A 16,699-nucleotide genomic window follows, 5' to 3' on the forward strand; every position below is an offset into this window, starting at 1 on the left:
GTAGGCGCCAAACCAAACAGGACCTGTTTGTTGTGCAGCCACGGTTGTGGCAAGATTCTTCTGCTGTTATTTTGATCCCACTTATTAATGACTTGTAAAAATGTGGCAAGATGCTTATAGGCATAACAAAGTGTGGCGAGAATTCGAGTCACTAACTTTAAGCAAGTGTGGTAAGAAAAATTATAACAACTTATGCAATGTTGGTCATGGAACAAACAACCCCTGCGTCTCGTCACTCCCGCGCCGCCGTGGTGGACAAGGGAAAGCGCCACCATGGTCGACGAGGGCGAGCGCACCGAGGTCATGGAGGGCGAGCGCCGTTGAGGTCACGGACGAGTCGAGCGCCGGCGTGGTGGTGGAGGCCTCACAATAAGCACCATGGCAGGACTGCCGACGCCGTGCTGCTGATGGGCCACACCTCCGCACACGAGCAGAAGGTGCTGTCATCTCCATCTACCATTCTCTTTTTTTTTTTTTGAGGGGATCTCTCTCCATCATTCGATGTTTGTCGATCTGATCTGCCCATTCTCTATGGTTTTTTGGGTGCGGCGGCAGCGGCCCATGCGTCGGCGAAGGATACGCCGACGGAGCTGGGTTGGATGTTTACTAGACTCATCTGGATGAGCATCGCATGATGAGATTTTTGTGACCATCGGCAAAGATGAGTGAGCAGCTGGTGGATCGAGAGGGGCTCGATGACCGCACCTGCCGTATCGCCGCCACGCCCCTGCATCACGAAGGATCGTCCCCTTCTGCCTCCTACACGTGAAGGGAGCCCCTGAAGATGACCTCAATCTCTATCTAGCTGCGTGCTCCCTGAGGTATTCCTGCCCTCAATTTTTTTGGATGTCATCATGCCATGATTTCAATAATCTTTCTGCTACAGGCTTGCAATTCAGATGCTCAGTGTATCAACTCTAATATTATATTTAGCGGAAACCATCATTCTGCTTGACTAAATCACATTAGAATACAGTTCATGTGTGAAAGTTACTTTTGGATTTGAACTATATGAATCATTGTATGATAGGTTAACTATTCAGTTTGAGAATTTGAGTACCTGATTCTATAAGCTTGCAATCATATGGTTTAATGCACCTCGTGAACTCTACCTTTAAATTGATAGTTATGGTTTTCTTTCTTTTTAGTATTCTGAGATCTTCTTTTATGCTGCAAGCTAATCATGATCATAAAATTAATTGGTGCCGTCCGAGCTGAGAACAAGGATTGACAGTTCTGTAGTTTTAACCCAATCCTGGCAGAACTTATATGATATGCTTGGACAGCGGAGTGTGATGATTTTTTTGGTGGTGAGTTTTGTTTGGCAGAGTTGTAGGGGTGCCTTTTGTCCCCCTTTCACAGTTCATCCCATTTGTTTAGTACAGAATTTTGATCTTGTTTTCTTTGGTTCAACAGAGGGAGAGGGCAGGCAGTGCAAGAGGCAAGGAGAGCAAAAGGAACAGTCGAGAAGCTAGGGAGGATAACGGTGACAGGCACAAAAAGAGCAGCTCTTGAGTTCTCCAATTTTGTTGATATAATTTTGTAATCTAAGACTATGATATGTAAATAAATTCTGTTAGCTCCGTATACACAAGTTATGTCAAATAAAGTTTTGCTAGGTTTTGTTTTTTTCTGGATGTTGTGTTGACATAGAAGGATTCAAAGGAGATACATTTAAAAGAGAAGGACAGGAGCACGGCAAGATACCAGATGCAGTAAGTTCACTAAAGTGATATATTCTTTTTTATTGGACATTGCTTGAGTAAATAGTTTACATGGGAGTACAAGAGTAGAATCAACCTTAGAGCTTGTTTTTAATCTGGTCCATGCAGGTGACATCCATGTTTCGGCGAGGGAAGGAGCAACTGATAACTGGGTGACATCCATGTTTCGGCAAGGGAAGGAGCAACTGATAACTAGGTGACATCCATGTTTCGGCGAGGGCACGCTCACTAAATTGTATATGAAGATAACTGGGTGACATCCATGTTTTGGCGAGGGAAGGAGCAACTGATAACATAATATAGCACCTTTCTGCTGATGACATGGTTTGTTATTAGGATGTTTTCAGATATACTATAGCCTGTTAACACATACCTGAATGATAAGGTGAGTCTTATGATGTTTCTGAATTCGTGTCTGACTAGCAACTTTGAGATTGATATCAAATCAAGAATGAGATGAGACCTTCATCTAGCAGTACATGTTTAGTTACTAAAGTCTAAAGGTTATGAATCGCTATCCAATATGCTATCCCTCCAAGGATATACAGCTTGCATCATGAGCTAAATCTTTTGTTCATATTCTTCTTGATTAATCTGCTTCTGAAGGCATATTTTTAACCAGTCAATTTGCATAATAAAAAGATGGGAAATGAATGGCAATGTCATGCAGCCAAGAATTACAAGAAATATTCCCTGAGTATTTTTACTGCTACTTGCAACATTACTCACTTTAGTCTTTTTGTTTCAATGGATTTACTGCTAAAAAACAATAGTAAGAGGTTTGCTGTTGTTGCTCAACAATGCTACAAGCTTGTTCCTTCACTCAAAGTTAAATGATTTTGTACGTATTTTCAGAAGTGTCAGTGATTTGGTGTGATAAGATATTTCTTGGAGTCTCAAAGTTGGTTGAGAAGAGCATGCGTCAAGGACCTTGTACGTTCTCCTGCAGACTGAGCTTTGCCAATAGTGTCACACAGATGATACTCTTTTTTTATTAAGGAGTTCAGTTGGCACCATTTTTCTGGTAGCACAATTCAAGTGCAGGTAAGAATAGAATGGGAATATCTTTTACTACTGCTATGAGCATTTTATCGCCAAATATATTTTTTCTTTTTTGTGGGATAATTACTGTGGTTAAGAGTGACAATCATGTTACATAGTAACATTTGGTTTTCTTCTTGTAGATTCCATAAATTTGTTGTTTATTCAATATTTACCTATTTCTAAATTGTCTAATGAATTGGTTTCTTTCCAATAAGATAGAATGCTATTCATCTATGATTGAATTGCCCGGAGCAACGCACAGGTACCATGCTATACTATAAAGAGGGAAGAGTTTTCCAGATTTTGTTTATTTTTTCACTCAAAAAAATCTTTCCACCCTCATACCCCACCTATGCCTAGGAATGGACCATGATCCCTGCCCAATCCTGATCCATCCAACCCTATCTAATTAATCAGATGGCCTGATCCTTATCCAACCGTTCTATTAATTAGTAATATTCTATCCAATCCGATTCTTTAGGTAATATCATCCTAACCCAGTCTCTATCCTATCTATGCCCAGGGGCCAATCCATTTACATAAAAGGAGCACAGCCCGCAGGCTGTTATTATTATAAGCTAGCTAGCAAAGAAATGGATGACCACAGAGCCCGTGAGCTGCCATTCTACCAACAGTACAGGCCAGCCGGTGGTTCAACAAAGCAAATATACGTTGCTGCCACCAACCACCACACATGTCATAGATAAATAGCAAAACACAATAGCTGTTAACAATGTGTAACCAGATAAATTAGAAAATTACATCCATTGGTTGAGCACAACATAGGATGTCACTCAGTACAAACTCATGGAGATAGGATGAATATTGAGGTTACTGATTGGAGAACAATTGAACAAAAATTGTGAACCTCAGCATACTCCTTAAATAACGATCATGCATGCTTGCATCAGGGCATCCTACAAAAATAAAGATTAGTTAAGATGTTACTCTGCCACCAAAACTTTAGCAAAAGTATAGACTGATTCCATAGTTCAGTTAACTAACCTAGAGTCCTAGTGGTGAAAATGCAGAAACAAAGAAGGGCAAAAGATTCAAGTACTAGAAATGTTCAGGTAACACCTTGAAAGTAGTGAGAACTGAGCACTTAAAGTAAGAAGAAAGGCAATAATAGTGACAGAAAAAACTTCAGGCCTAGCTGAAGAACTAACTAAAATTGAACAAATGGAACTGTGACCTTTGCAGTTCAAATCTACAGTCAAATAGAACAAACTTTTTTGCAGCTATTGATTCCATGACATTTCTGGAGCAACAAATAAGATATACAGATATACAGTCAAATTGAACACATAAGATAAATTGAACACTTCAGATATGCAGGTCTGTAAATTTCAGATAATAAAAATACAAGGCATGGTAACTAAATGCTCACCTGCATCAAGTGTCATAACCCTCCTCCTCATCGTCTGAAGCAAACATCCGCTGTCCAGTCATTGGCTCACCTTCATCATCATCATTGAATCCGATGAACCAATCTTTAGCACAGATTAAAGCTTCAAGGGTTTCTAGGGCAAGTGATGTCCTGTTTTTACCGAGGATCCGTCCGGCGGCACTAACGGCTGATTCCGAGGATACTGTGCTCACAGGAATTACAAGAAAATCTCTAGCCATCAAAGAGAAGATTGTGTTCACATCTGAGTTTTTTTTCCACCAAGCTATCACATTGAAATTCTCATCCAGCCTCACAGGTACTCTAGGATCCTCCAAATAAGTGTCCAGCTCTGTCCTTTCCGAACGAGCATCTAAATTTTGAGATGCAAACTGAGCAAATGCATACTCCACTCGTCTTTTACCACAGACCGGTCCTAAAGAACTTGTACAAGACTCCCCACACTCACTTGTGGGCTGCTGATTACTTGGAATCAAAATAGGTAAATTGGATCCTCAAGATCTTTTCATACTCCAAGTAATATCTATTCAAGTACCTTTTCAGCTCCCTAATCTTCAGGTCAACGTTTTCACCAACTGTATAGAAGTAAAATTTGATGAAGTCCACCTTCATGGATGGATCTAGAACAGCAGCAATGAGAAGAACAATATTAGGGTTTGACCAGTACTTTGAATGATGGTTGACAATAGTTTATCATTTCTTTCCAACATGGATCTTCAGCATTCCGAAATGCGATCTCCGAACTAATGAAGTACTTGGCTACTAGACCTCGAAAGACTATAGGATCAAAGACAAGCTGGTCTCCATCACTAGACTTTGTCTTCAAGGTTGCTAAGAACCTGGTCTCCATCAGAAATTAAAGACTGCAACACATACAACTCAGTTTGTATCTTTGCTATCTAGTGCAATCAGAATTAAGGTTACTGCACATACAGATCCTAGCACATGCATGTAAACAAGGCAAAAAAAAATGCTTTAGCATCAAGAAATGACGACTAAACTGATCCAAGCAGAAGTGAGATGGCACCACAAAAAAATAATTTTGGTTGCAGAATTACAACTGTAAGTTTTTACTCTACAAATCAGCCTTTTTTTAACTCATTGTATTGTATCAGGGAATTTTACTGATCAAGAGGATCTGAGACTGATTGAGGTTGTCACATAATTTTGGTTGCTTCAAACAGGCCTAAAATACTCTGCATATCTGGCTGGGTAGGAGAGGATTTGGTGGCGGAGATGGTGCCAAGATCAGTGAGCGGCGAAGAAGATGTCCTGGTTGGCAGCGTAGAAGCGAGCGGCCACGGTAGCGAGGATGTTCTTGTAGTATTGCTTGACTCCTTGTTATTCTTTTCGAATGCATTTGCCTGAAAAACGTCATGCATGCTAGTTTATAATATGCAGGCTGCAGCAGAAGAACTAACTACCACCAAGAATCTGATGCTTACTGCATTCGGAATGAACGGAATAATGTTAAACGCTAACAAATCAAGTCAATATTAGTAACATCCATCCATTGCATTGGTTCTACTAGGCAAGGCCTCTAGGCCTTGGGGAAAAAATTGAACTAATTGACTCTCACTTAGCACCAAAATTTGCTTTGATCATCCGTCGTCTGTGGCAGTGACTCCGAGCGCTGACGCCAACAACTGCCCAGTTTCTTGCAAGCATTGAGGTGTACTTGAGGGAGAGAGAGATCTAACAAAACAAGATTGGCCTATCACCTGGATGAGGGAGGGAGAGAGAGCCCGAGGAGGAGATGAACGGCCGAGACGAAGGGTAGGATTTCTGCGCGGCAGAGGCAGATCTTGGAGACCAGCACCACGCTGCTCCCTCGTAGCGGCGACGGATCTTGGAGATGGGCGGCGGCGGCGACGGATCTTGGAGATGAGCTGCAGGTGGGGAGCGGCGGCGTCACGGCCAGTAGTAGGCAGGCTGCCTTCGTCGGCGTCGCGCGAGGCGCCTTCGCCGGCGTCGTCGAATCGCTGCCCACATGCCAGCACCCCCGCCCAAACCCTATCCTATCGTGTGCCTGCACCGGTGCCCTCGACTCCCTGAGGCCCCCGATCGACTCGGACGCGAGTTTTTTTAAAACAGGGGATAAAAAAATAAAATTCGAAAAAGGGGAATCCGATGGGACAAATTAGGAAAATGGGTACCTCCCGCCCTATGAACGGGCGGAAAGGAAATTTCCAGGGGCCTCTTCACAAATAAGAAAAGTTTCTTATTCGCGAAGAGGTCACTGAAGCAGGCCTCCCGCCCGGTCAGTGGGCGGGAGGTCCCCTGGTTGTGATTTTTGTTATATTTTCTTAGAATTTATGTTTCACAAACTATTTGAAATTCAGACTTTTTTCAAATACAAGATTTACTCGCCATACTCTTATGTATGCATATAAAATTTTAATTCAATTTTACGAAGAAGATTACGGTATCTAAAACTCGTACGAAGATAGTTAAGCGATAACGTTTTGCAACGTAAAATCCAAATATTTTGTCTTCAGTCAATGCGGCAAATATTACAAATACACATCTAGGTGTGATACAATCTCAACGCGGCAAATATTACATATGAGCAAACAACGTTCAAATAAAATTGCAACTAAATGATGCCTGATGACATACTAGCACTCGATCGGCGACGTCTCCCACTCCTTGATGCAACCGGAGGTCTTCCATCTGTAGCATCACCTGTAGGGCCAGCTTCAGCAGAACTGGGGCCAGCATCATTGTTTGGACAACGTTTATACATGTGTCCAATCTGATTACATGCACTGCAGCGCTGTATCCTCGGACGGAGCTCTGACTCATCCATATCATTACGAATACACCGTGTCTGACGGCGCCCTCTCTGAGCCCGTGATGATCTTGGGTCTGGAATATATATAACAGGATTCGCTGTCTCAGTGAACGATCCAACCAAATGGAACCCATAGATCTCATACTGCCAGATGCTGGCAATTGTCTCCTTTCTGAAGTAATGGGAAACATATATATCGACAGGATGTCGAATATCCGCACAAGCAGCCATTACATGACAACAAGGTAAGTGCAGCAACTTGGGCCTCATGCATGAGCAATAACAAGTTCCATCAAACTTGAGAATGCACTCCTTTACAGGAGTTTGATGTCTCATGCCACGTCGCGCCCTGTCTTTAGGAGATACCTCAAATTTGAGCTCCTGTGTACCACATTGCCGTACATGTTGTAGCCGGGCGCTTTCTGCCTTCTTAGTCATATATTCTATTACCATGAATCCAAAATTTCTGTCAGAATCTCGCATGAATACCTGATTTTTAGTGAACCGCTCCCTAAAGTAATCGGTACATCCGCGGACGATGAATTCCACAATTGCAACCAATGGAAGCCCACGAACACCTCGCAGCATCCAATTGTAAACCTCGGCGAAGTTGGTGGTCATTATGCCGTACCTTGCACCATCGGTATCATAAAAGTAACGCCCACTTCTCCTTAGGTTCATTCTCAATCCATTCAGAAAAGGTTTTCACCGCTGACCCAGACCTTCTGCGAGTACGTGCAGTATCTGTTGGCAAAGGGCATAAAGCCTCTGCTTCATCCTGTGCAGTTATGTTTTTTGATGCGCCCTCGGCTCTTTTCTTCCCGGTCAGTTCATCAAGTTTCTGCCACTGTTTGTTAAATTTTTTCTGATTCGTTTCCTTGCATAGCCTCTTGAACATATCCATAAGGTGCTTGTTCTTGAACTGCCTGAAAAAGTTTGCACCGATATTTCTCATGCACCACCTACTGCGAACATCACGCCACTTGGGCGGCTCTCCGGTCTCCACACACCCCTGCTGCAAATCTAGTATTGCCCTTAGTATGCCGGCGTGACGATCATGAATTAGGCAGACATCTTCCCTATCCCGAACGACTGCAAGCTTAACCCGTTCCAGGAACCAGTACCAACTGTCTGTGTTCTCACTCTCAACAAAAGCAAAAGCAACAGGCAGCAATTGATTGTTTCCATCCACTCCAATAGCTGTCAGCATTTGCAATCTATACTTTCCTGTGAGAAAGGTCTCGTCGATGCACAGGAGAGGCCGACAGTGATGGAATGCGTTAATGCATGGACTCAAGCTGAAAAAGACCCACTGCAATGTGTAGGGCGGACCTTCTCCTCTGTCTAGAGTTTTCAGGTCATAATAGCTTTCAGAATTTCTCTGACATAGGACGGCCAGCAATCGAGGAACATTATCATATGCAGCCTCGAACGTACCAAATCTCATCTCCAACACCTTTTGTTTTGCACTCCATGCCTTACTGTACAAGATGGTATACTTGTACTTTTCCTGAATATACCTGATAATAGACTTTGGTTCATATGACAAGTTGTCTTCTATCGTCCCGTACATCTTATTTGCGATGTATTGCGACATAAGGTTGCGATGGGTCTTCTGCACCCCAGGCAAATGATAAGTGTGCTGAGTGACAATGGAGCATTCCCAATAATCTTTCCATTTACCCTTATAGGCATGCACCCGCCACGGACAGCCATCCTTCACACATACCACATCGTACTTACGAGATTTGCACTCGACTGTTTTAAACTCACGCATAAGAGAGAGACCAGCACTTAACAGCTTCCTTCACCTCTTCAATTGAGTGGTACCTTGCACCCTGGATAATTTCATTCTCCCTGCAATCCGAAGGCCAGCTAGATCCGTCATCTACGACAAGATGACTGAAGTCGCTGCTTACCCAATTTTGAGGCACATCATCGTCATCATCAGACGAATCGGCATTCATTGCTTCGTCCAATTCACGTTCTTCGTTTTGCAGCTGTTCAACAATGAAGGGTATGTTCTCCCCCTCATCAACCACGCATTGAGGTGCTGCGGTCCCACTTGACTCAATGTTTGCCTCCTCAACTTCTTCATCAATATTTTCATCCCCTGGAGCAGCTTCAATGTTTATCAAAGGGTTCTGGTGCACACTGACAAGGAGTACCAGTGGCCATTGCCAATGACTTGCATTTTGCAGATAAGTTAACCAGTCCTCGTTGCTTGCAAGTGGCATCAGCTCCCAGATTAAAGCGTGAGTGGTACGATTTATGACGCATTGAACACTCACAGTGTGTGTCTCGTGATTAATTCTTAATCCTCTCATTAACCAGTTGTATAGGGATTCAAATGTCCTCTCGTGCGGTCTGGTAATTCCTCGGACCGCACAGTTGAATTCACTTAAATCTACCCCATTTGGCCCATAAATCACATTTCCTTCTCCGTAATATATACTGAAAATACCCTTCTTGGAAGACATATCTGAAAATACCGCACAGTTGAATAAACTAGTTATACTACATATTATTTCACAACGACGACCCTTAGTTTCAGCGATTCTCAGATTATATTTTACAAATTCTAAACTATTCAGAATATCAATTATACTAAAAACAAATGAAAATACTAAAAACTATTCAAAACATAACTACTCTATGAAATATTTCCTAGATTATAATTATTTTGAAATAATTATACGGCTAGAATGAGAATATACCTCCAAATCGACGTGTGAACAGGGCTTCGCCGCTTCCTCTTCTCTCTTCCTCTCCTCTCTTTCTTTTTTTCTGATTTTTGCTGGATAAAATGAAATTTTTGGGTCAGATTCGGGCTTATATAGCCGGGGAGGGCGGGCGGGAGGCCTGCTTCAGTGACCTCTTTGCGAATAAGAAACTTTTCTTATTCGCGAAGAGGTCCCTGAAATTTTTTTTCGAACCTCCCGCCCGATGGGTGGGCGGGAGGTTCCTTTCCGCCCGTTCAAAGGGCGGGAGGTACCCATTTTCCTAATTTCTCCCATCCGGCTCCCCTTTTTCGAATTTTATTTTTTTTTATCCCCTTTTTAAAAAAACTCCTCGGACGCGGCCCTTACTTGCTGTCCACGAGCCGAGCTCTTAGTTCCTATCCCCGGGCTGACACGGGCCACCTCCAAAACCCGGTCTGTGCCGATCCGTTTGAAGCAAGGTCCAATCCAATCCTATGGTTTATCTAGAAAGCACGTAACGAGCCCTAAATTGTTAGCCCATGAGTTTGGCAGCCCGCGAGTCCCTTGGTTTTCATGGCCCGCCGTCAGGCATAACCCCACCTGTGTCTCCAGCCCACGTCCACTATGTCGAGATATTGGCTTACCATTACCTTGTCATTACCTTGCAAGGTTTCCTTGTGGCTGACATCTTCCGATCGGTACACTGGCGGCCACAATAAAAGGCAGCCGGATCGGCGAGTCCGTTGCTTGGCCATGGACGTGTGCTGGTTCATACTACAACTATGGCAACGCTGCCAGAAACCAAAAATGCCCCAACCGTATATTTCACGAGTCATAACACCGAGGAGCATACTGCAGAACACGGGTATAGTAACACCAACTTGTGTTATTATTATAAGTCAATAAATGTGTTACTATGCCTCCTCCTAACACATCTGGTTAGTGTTCCTAATATCCAATGTTATTAGAGTCTCATCAACATAAAATATGTGTTCTTTTACAACTCGAGAAGTGTTACTACTTTGTAACACAATTTATGATCTATTGTTACACTTGTTAATTATTACAATGATTATGTTGTGTAACATATTTTTTTTGCTATAGGAACACATCCACATCGTGGTAGTAACACTTCGTGAGAACATAGTTCGGAATTATAACACATGTTTTACCTATCATAACACATTGAAATTTCAAGAACCATTATTATTTTGCACTTCCATATGTTATATAATATTGACATGAATTTTTTTGAGGGAACATGGCACATTGCATAATCACACAAACAATAATCAAATTTCAATAATAACAGGAAGTTGCATTGATTGTATGAAGAGAACAAATGTATTAGTTGTTCATATGATGATACAGTATATATTGCAATGGAGAGTACAATGTCCACTATTGGAAATGAAACAAAAATATAAATACATAGTATTCTCAAAATCCATTGCTTCTTGATCTTTGTTTGCACATAACAAAAATACAAATTCACCCATTGATCATTCCAATCTGCATAGAGAAAGCTATAACATCAACAAGTTTGACCAAAATATCTTGGTATCGAACTATCTAGATTCAGTAGAACAATGACCACTTACCAGGTGCAAAGGAAGTAGTGAAACCCCAGGTACAAGTCATTCTTTTCCCCCTTCATTTCGCTCTTTTCCACTTGATGCTTGAACTTCTCGATCTCCAGATTCTTTAAATACCTGAAAGATTAAATCTCAATCAACGATTGAAATAATCAAATTGAAAAGCATTGTATATGTATAGTATATGGGAAAGCCTGAGGCATAGAGAAATTAATAAATAGGTTTCTAAGTTTGAGTTTAGACTCCCCAAAAAATGATGGTTTTACGCACTTAGTCAAGGGATAAAAAATATCATGTGTACACATTGTTGTGATGACCAAATAACGACTAGTATGACCACTACTCCAGCGCCCTCCATCACAAAATGCAAGATTAATCCAAAGAAAATGGGCAGAAATCCAATGAATTGATGGTTACTGACCTTAGAACAAGTTGGTGGAGTCCATACATCAAGAATGGGGAAGTTTCGTGAGAATTTTGGCAAAAAAAAGCCGCAACAATGGAGGAGAGGGAGTGTGCCCGTTGGGTTGGGGAAGAAAGGTTGTGGGAGGAAGAAGGGATTGGGGTTCTGTACTGTACAGGCTCATCACCGCTGGTTGGTAGTACGAACCGTTGGTGATGGCCAGTGACACTATCACCGCCGGTTCGAATGGCCACTACGGGTACCAACTTTGGAACTGACGGTGACGAGGCATCACCCCGGTTCGTTTTGAACCATCGGTGAAAGCCCGTTTGCAAAACCCTTTTCTGTAGTAGTGGATGAAGTTATCATGCCCGTTTGTTTGTATGTACTCCATACAAGTTGTATACTAATGATATTTGCACTCCTAAGTAATCAGACTCGTGGGCCCATTTAACTGTTCGGCTGAAAATGAAATTCATGGCCTCCTTTCACTCTCCGAGCCCCTTGGAAAGATACTCCATGTCTCGCCCATCACTACATAGGAAGTGTCCTCCGTTTGTTGCTTCTTCTGTCCCTGCAGCTGCACATTATTCCGTTCCCTCTGACCTCATGTTTTCATTCCTTAGAGTTGTGCAGTCAGGAATCCTGCAAAGAGGAATGGGCTATGCATTGCTCACGATGCCATGCTATATTGATAAATTCATTCCTCCTACTCACGAAGTTCCTACGATGAGAACAGAGCTAAAAAGGCACGAGACACAAGAGCTATTGTGAACTAAAATATGCTCCATTCAGTCTCTCCTAGTCATGCTAACCATTCAAATCTTGATTGCCACATTTTCAGTTCCATGTTAGATAGCTGGTAGAGCTCATGTGATGGACACCTCTTTGTTTGTGAGAAGTACAGATCAGCTGTACCATAGTTTTGTTATCGCCATAATTCAAGCGGGCCAGAAGGTGGGCCGAGGAGCAAGATGGGCTCGAAGGATAGTTATAGTGGGCTTGCGAATCGGACCATATGCAGGTGTTTGAGGCCAAGATTGGCCATGTATCTAGATAGGCATGTGTGTTTAAATAGTTTAGATAGAGATAGTTAAGATTCGTGTCGTGTTTAGTTAGGATTGGTTAGGAAAGGCAAGTCTACGAACTATAAATATGTACCCTGGATAATCAATAAGGGAATCGAATCAATCATTCACCAACAACTCTCGGCGCATTGCCACCCCTGTTCTAGAGTTTCTCGGGTAAGCGCCGTGCGGCGTGATCGGGGCAGCATCGTTCTTGCTTATTTACTTTTCGTGTTTCTCATTCTGAAGCGTTGTTGATGGCGAGTAACACTAGTTATCTTAGCGTTTATAGAGTAGCATCGGCTCTTCCATACTTTAATTGTGCATTGCTTGTTACTTGTAAACGTACGGCTGCCCCTGTATTCGATTTCGAGTGTAAGGGCAGTGCTTTGCTCCGTTCTTGTTTAGTAGATCCAATCTGTTATGGTTAATCTTCGTCAATCGAGGATTTAGTTTAATATCTGCATGATTAGGCCCTTCGAACGGATTGAATGTTCCGGCGGTATTTTGGGTACTTTGTAACAACTTAAAAAGGGATTGTTCTGGGAATCAGCTTTTGGTTGGTTTTTAGGCCTCTGTTTAGGTTATTATTTCGTTACTTCTGTATCTGTTAGGCTCAATTACGTGTAGATGTTTCGATTATGTAGTGAAAGCTTTAATCGTCGTAGATTGGATTAGCTTGATGTTTATGGAGCAAAATTCATATCACCGTTGGATATATTTGCTATATTTATAGATCCGATCCGGTACTGAACACAATCGGCTCTTTACAGCCGATACCGGAAATCATCCGATGAGCCAATCATGGCTCGGACTAATGTTTATACGTGTCTGTACATGCAGAAAACTAACATATAACACCTTCCTGATCAGGTAACAAGGTCAGGTGGCACGCCTAGCAACCTAGAAGCCAGGATGTGTGCCGGATCTCGGGCCGTTGACCGAGGGATAGGGGCCCACCAGCAGTCCCGGGAGCCTCCTGGCTCCTCGTGTTGCCTGTCGCTGCTCGCCGGCGGGTTTCGACCGACAACACATTCTAGCACGCCCGGTGGGACTATCTTCACCGTCTTCATCATCTTCATCAACTACATCATCTTCATCAACTCCATCGACTTCTATTGACAAGATGATGAGGGATGAACCGATCATCTACGAGGAGCTACCTGCTGAACACAAGCAGAAATACGACAAGATTGAAGCCCTCCTCGAAGCCGATCTCATCGGCTCCTTCGAGAAGACCTGCCACCACGGCGTCAGGTGGAAAGAATTTTCACCCGAAGGCACCCTTGATGGAGTGGATCTATCCACCCTGTTAGAAGATCGTACCAGAGCTCTACGTCAGGAAGTAAACTACGTGGTGGCCCACTCGCTACACCGACATTTCGAGAGCTTGGTTAATGCTTTCGAGCGTGTTGCGCTGCGCGTGGTCCAGGAAATTATGAAGCATCAATACTCTCCAACAGGATCTACCTTGGGGAGTCACAAGGGAGAATTGCCATTTCAGGCTAGGCCACCACTGCCTTATGTGCTTGCGGCTGCAGAATCACATGGCTCTCCGGCCTATGTTGTTTACAAGGTTAGAGGTGATCCTATAGACCACCAATTCTTCAGCGAGCCGCCCAAGGAGATCCCGCATGGATATATGTGTGCTTATATACCAGATAGTAATAATCCGGTACACTCAGTACAGAGGGCGGCTAGAGGAGTTCCTGGAACAGATGCAGAGAAACAAGTATGGCTAGCTACTTATGCCACCGGGCCGAGTCACGATAGTGCGCACTCGGCCCTAGGAGCACAGACGGCAGAACAGATCAGTGCCATCCTAAGAGATCAGTTTGGCATTCTACCAAAAAGGAGGGTGATCAGCTATACTAAGCTGTATCCTAGTGATTTGTCACACCCGATTTATAAGAACATAAATCGAGCAATCATATATGCGCCAGGATCAAGTCACGCATATATACAACAGATTATCAAGATATCACCACACATGTCACGAATAAAAGCGTATAAATTATAAAATGAATATCTTTATTACAACTGAATCAAGAATCAGTTCCAGGAATGCGGAAGCGTAACATGAAATACATGAAGAGCTGGGCGCCACAGGGACGTCGACTGGGAGAGAAACGCCTAGAAGTCGTCGAAGCCGCTGACGTAGTCCTCCACGTTGCCGGGCACTGAGCAGCAGTCGAAGATATCCGAAATGGAATAGAAGAGTAGAGAGGCAAGGGTGAGTACAAACTAGTACTCAACAAGTATAACACAAACTATGAGGCTCTAGGTTGGCTGACCCAACTGCATTAGCTTTTAGTCTCGGCAAATTTTATTAAAACTATTTACTATCGGTGGATGACTTACCATAAACCCAGATTGCATAAGAAATTAATCAATATTAATTAAGAACTACTGAGAACCATCCAAACCAAAACCACCCGGGGAATCTTCCTAATCAAAGGTTGATAACCCCACTAATCAAAAGGAGGATCTGGGCCGCTCATGACTGTGAGCACAGCTGATATATCAGTTTTACACTCTCGAGAGGTTGCACAACTTTACCCACAAGTCGTGAGCTACGCTAGTTGTTCATCACACTTTCTTAGGTGAGATGGCTAGCAAGCACACTACGAGACCGTTACAAAGGATCACGTTGGTAAGGTGTAACCGCTAAGGATTCTGGATCAGCAACGATGGGGCCCACCTCCAGGGGTACAAGACACACAGCACAGACCAAGACGGAGGAGCAGGGACCATTGAAGCTTACCACCCCTCTTGCCCATGCAGGTAAGTTACTCTCGAACCAACACGACCTAATTAGTAAGTCAAGACCGTCCCATTCCAGTCTTGTGGTTGCGCGGTTGTCCTAGGTTGTCGCTCTATGAACCGGTCCTTAGGGAGAGTGGCCAACCAAGCACTAAGCACCGTGCTGGCCCCCTAAACCAAGTTTCTAACAAAAACATATTTTAAGGATGCGCAAACCACTCAAGCACACAGCACAGAGGGTCGGCTCCAGAATTAAGTTGCATAAGATCATTAACAAATTAATTAAAAAGGACCAAGATATGTTATAGCGCAGCAACCTAGCACAACTAACCAAAAGGCAACCCAAAGGACATATATATAGGATATAAAGTGGCTAGGAAAGTCCTTATAGGCATACAGTATTAAAATGCAGTATGAAATTGTATTTAAAAGTGATAGGGGGATTCATGTTATACTTGCCTTCCTCGTACTCTCCCGGCTGCTGCTCGAACTGCTCGGAAGATGGCTGCTCCTGGTACTGGTCCAAAGGCTCCGCGTCTACTCACGATCATCAAGCATAGTCCACACATACACACATGCACAACCATAGCAAACTATAAGAAACAGTACAACATTACATAGAAACAGCACACAAAACTATTCTAAAGCTATTCTACGCGTTACAACGATCGCGTGGACATAAAGAACACCTAAAATGGAGCTAAGACGCGAAAACTACACTTGAAACAAGGTCCAGGGACCTATTTGTAAGAAAACTGGACTACAGGGGGGTTCTGGACAAAAACCAGGGACCTAAACGCAAATAAAGGGTAGACACAGGGGCTAACACATGAAAACACTGGATATGGACTGCGGGTACTAATTCCAGGAAGCTCAGTGGGGTCCGTGCAAGAAACAGGGCTAATATTGCAATTATTATTGAACTGAAATGGACCGCGGGTTGATTTCTCTAAAAGACAGGGGCTCTTTAGCAAGAACGCCCGGCCGAACCGGTACGTTTTAATCTGGGCCGCCGGATCTAGCATCTACGGCTCAGATTAGATCCTAACAGCGAAGGGGTACGCGCTAACCACGGCCATCCGATCTAAATCAAACGATCCGGACCTATACTTAAATGGATCTAATCTAGACCACCTATTCCAGATCTGACGGCTCCGATTCATCCCTACCCCGAACCGGTACGCGCGATTTAGATCCCT

At 43.3% G+C, this 16,699-nt stretch overlaps 2 long non-coding RNA genes across 2 annotated transcripts; one reads left to right on the forward strand and one right to left on the reverse strand.

The window, feature by feature from the left end:
- The first annotated feature begins 236 nt into the window (after positions 1-236).
- LOC112903453 lies at positions 237-2,039 on the forward strand. Its single transcript, XR_003230810.1, has 5 exons — positions 237-437; positions 556-821; positions 1,178-1,310; positions 1,417-1,715; positions 1,833-2,039. It is a non-coding gene; the product is annotated as an uncharacterized LOC112903453 (long non-coding RNA).
- A 1,395-nt stretch (positions 2,040-3,434) lies between these two features.
- On the reverse strand, positions 3,435-6,247 carry LOC112902855. Its single transcript, XR_003230682.1, has 3 exons — positions 5,898-6,247; positions 4,159-5,540; positions 3,435-3,685 (listed from the first exon to the last, which is right to left on the reverse strand). It is a non-coding gene; the product is annotated as an uncharacterized LOC112902855 (long non-coding RNA).
- Positions 6,248-16,699: the final 10,452 nt, after the last annotated feature.

The sequence above is a fragment of the Panicum hallii genome, chromosome 8 (assembly GCF_002211085.1).
Source record: "Panicum hallii strain FIL2 chromosome 8, PHallii_v3.1, whole genome shotgun sequence".
Classification (NCBI taxonomy): domain Eukaryota; kingdom Viridiplantae; phylum Streptophyta; class Magnoliopsida; order Poales; family Poaceae; genus Panicum; species Panicum hallii.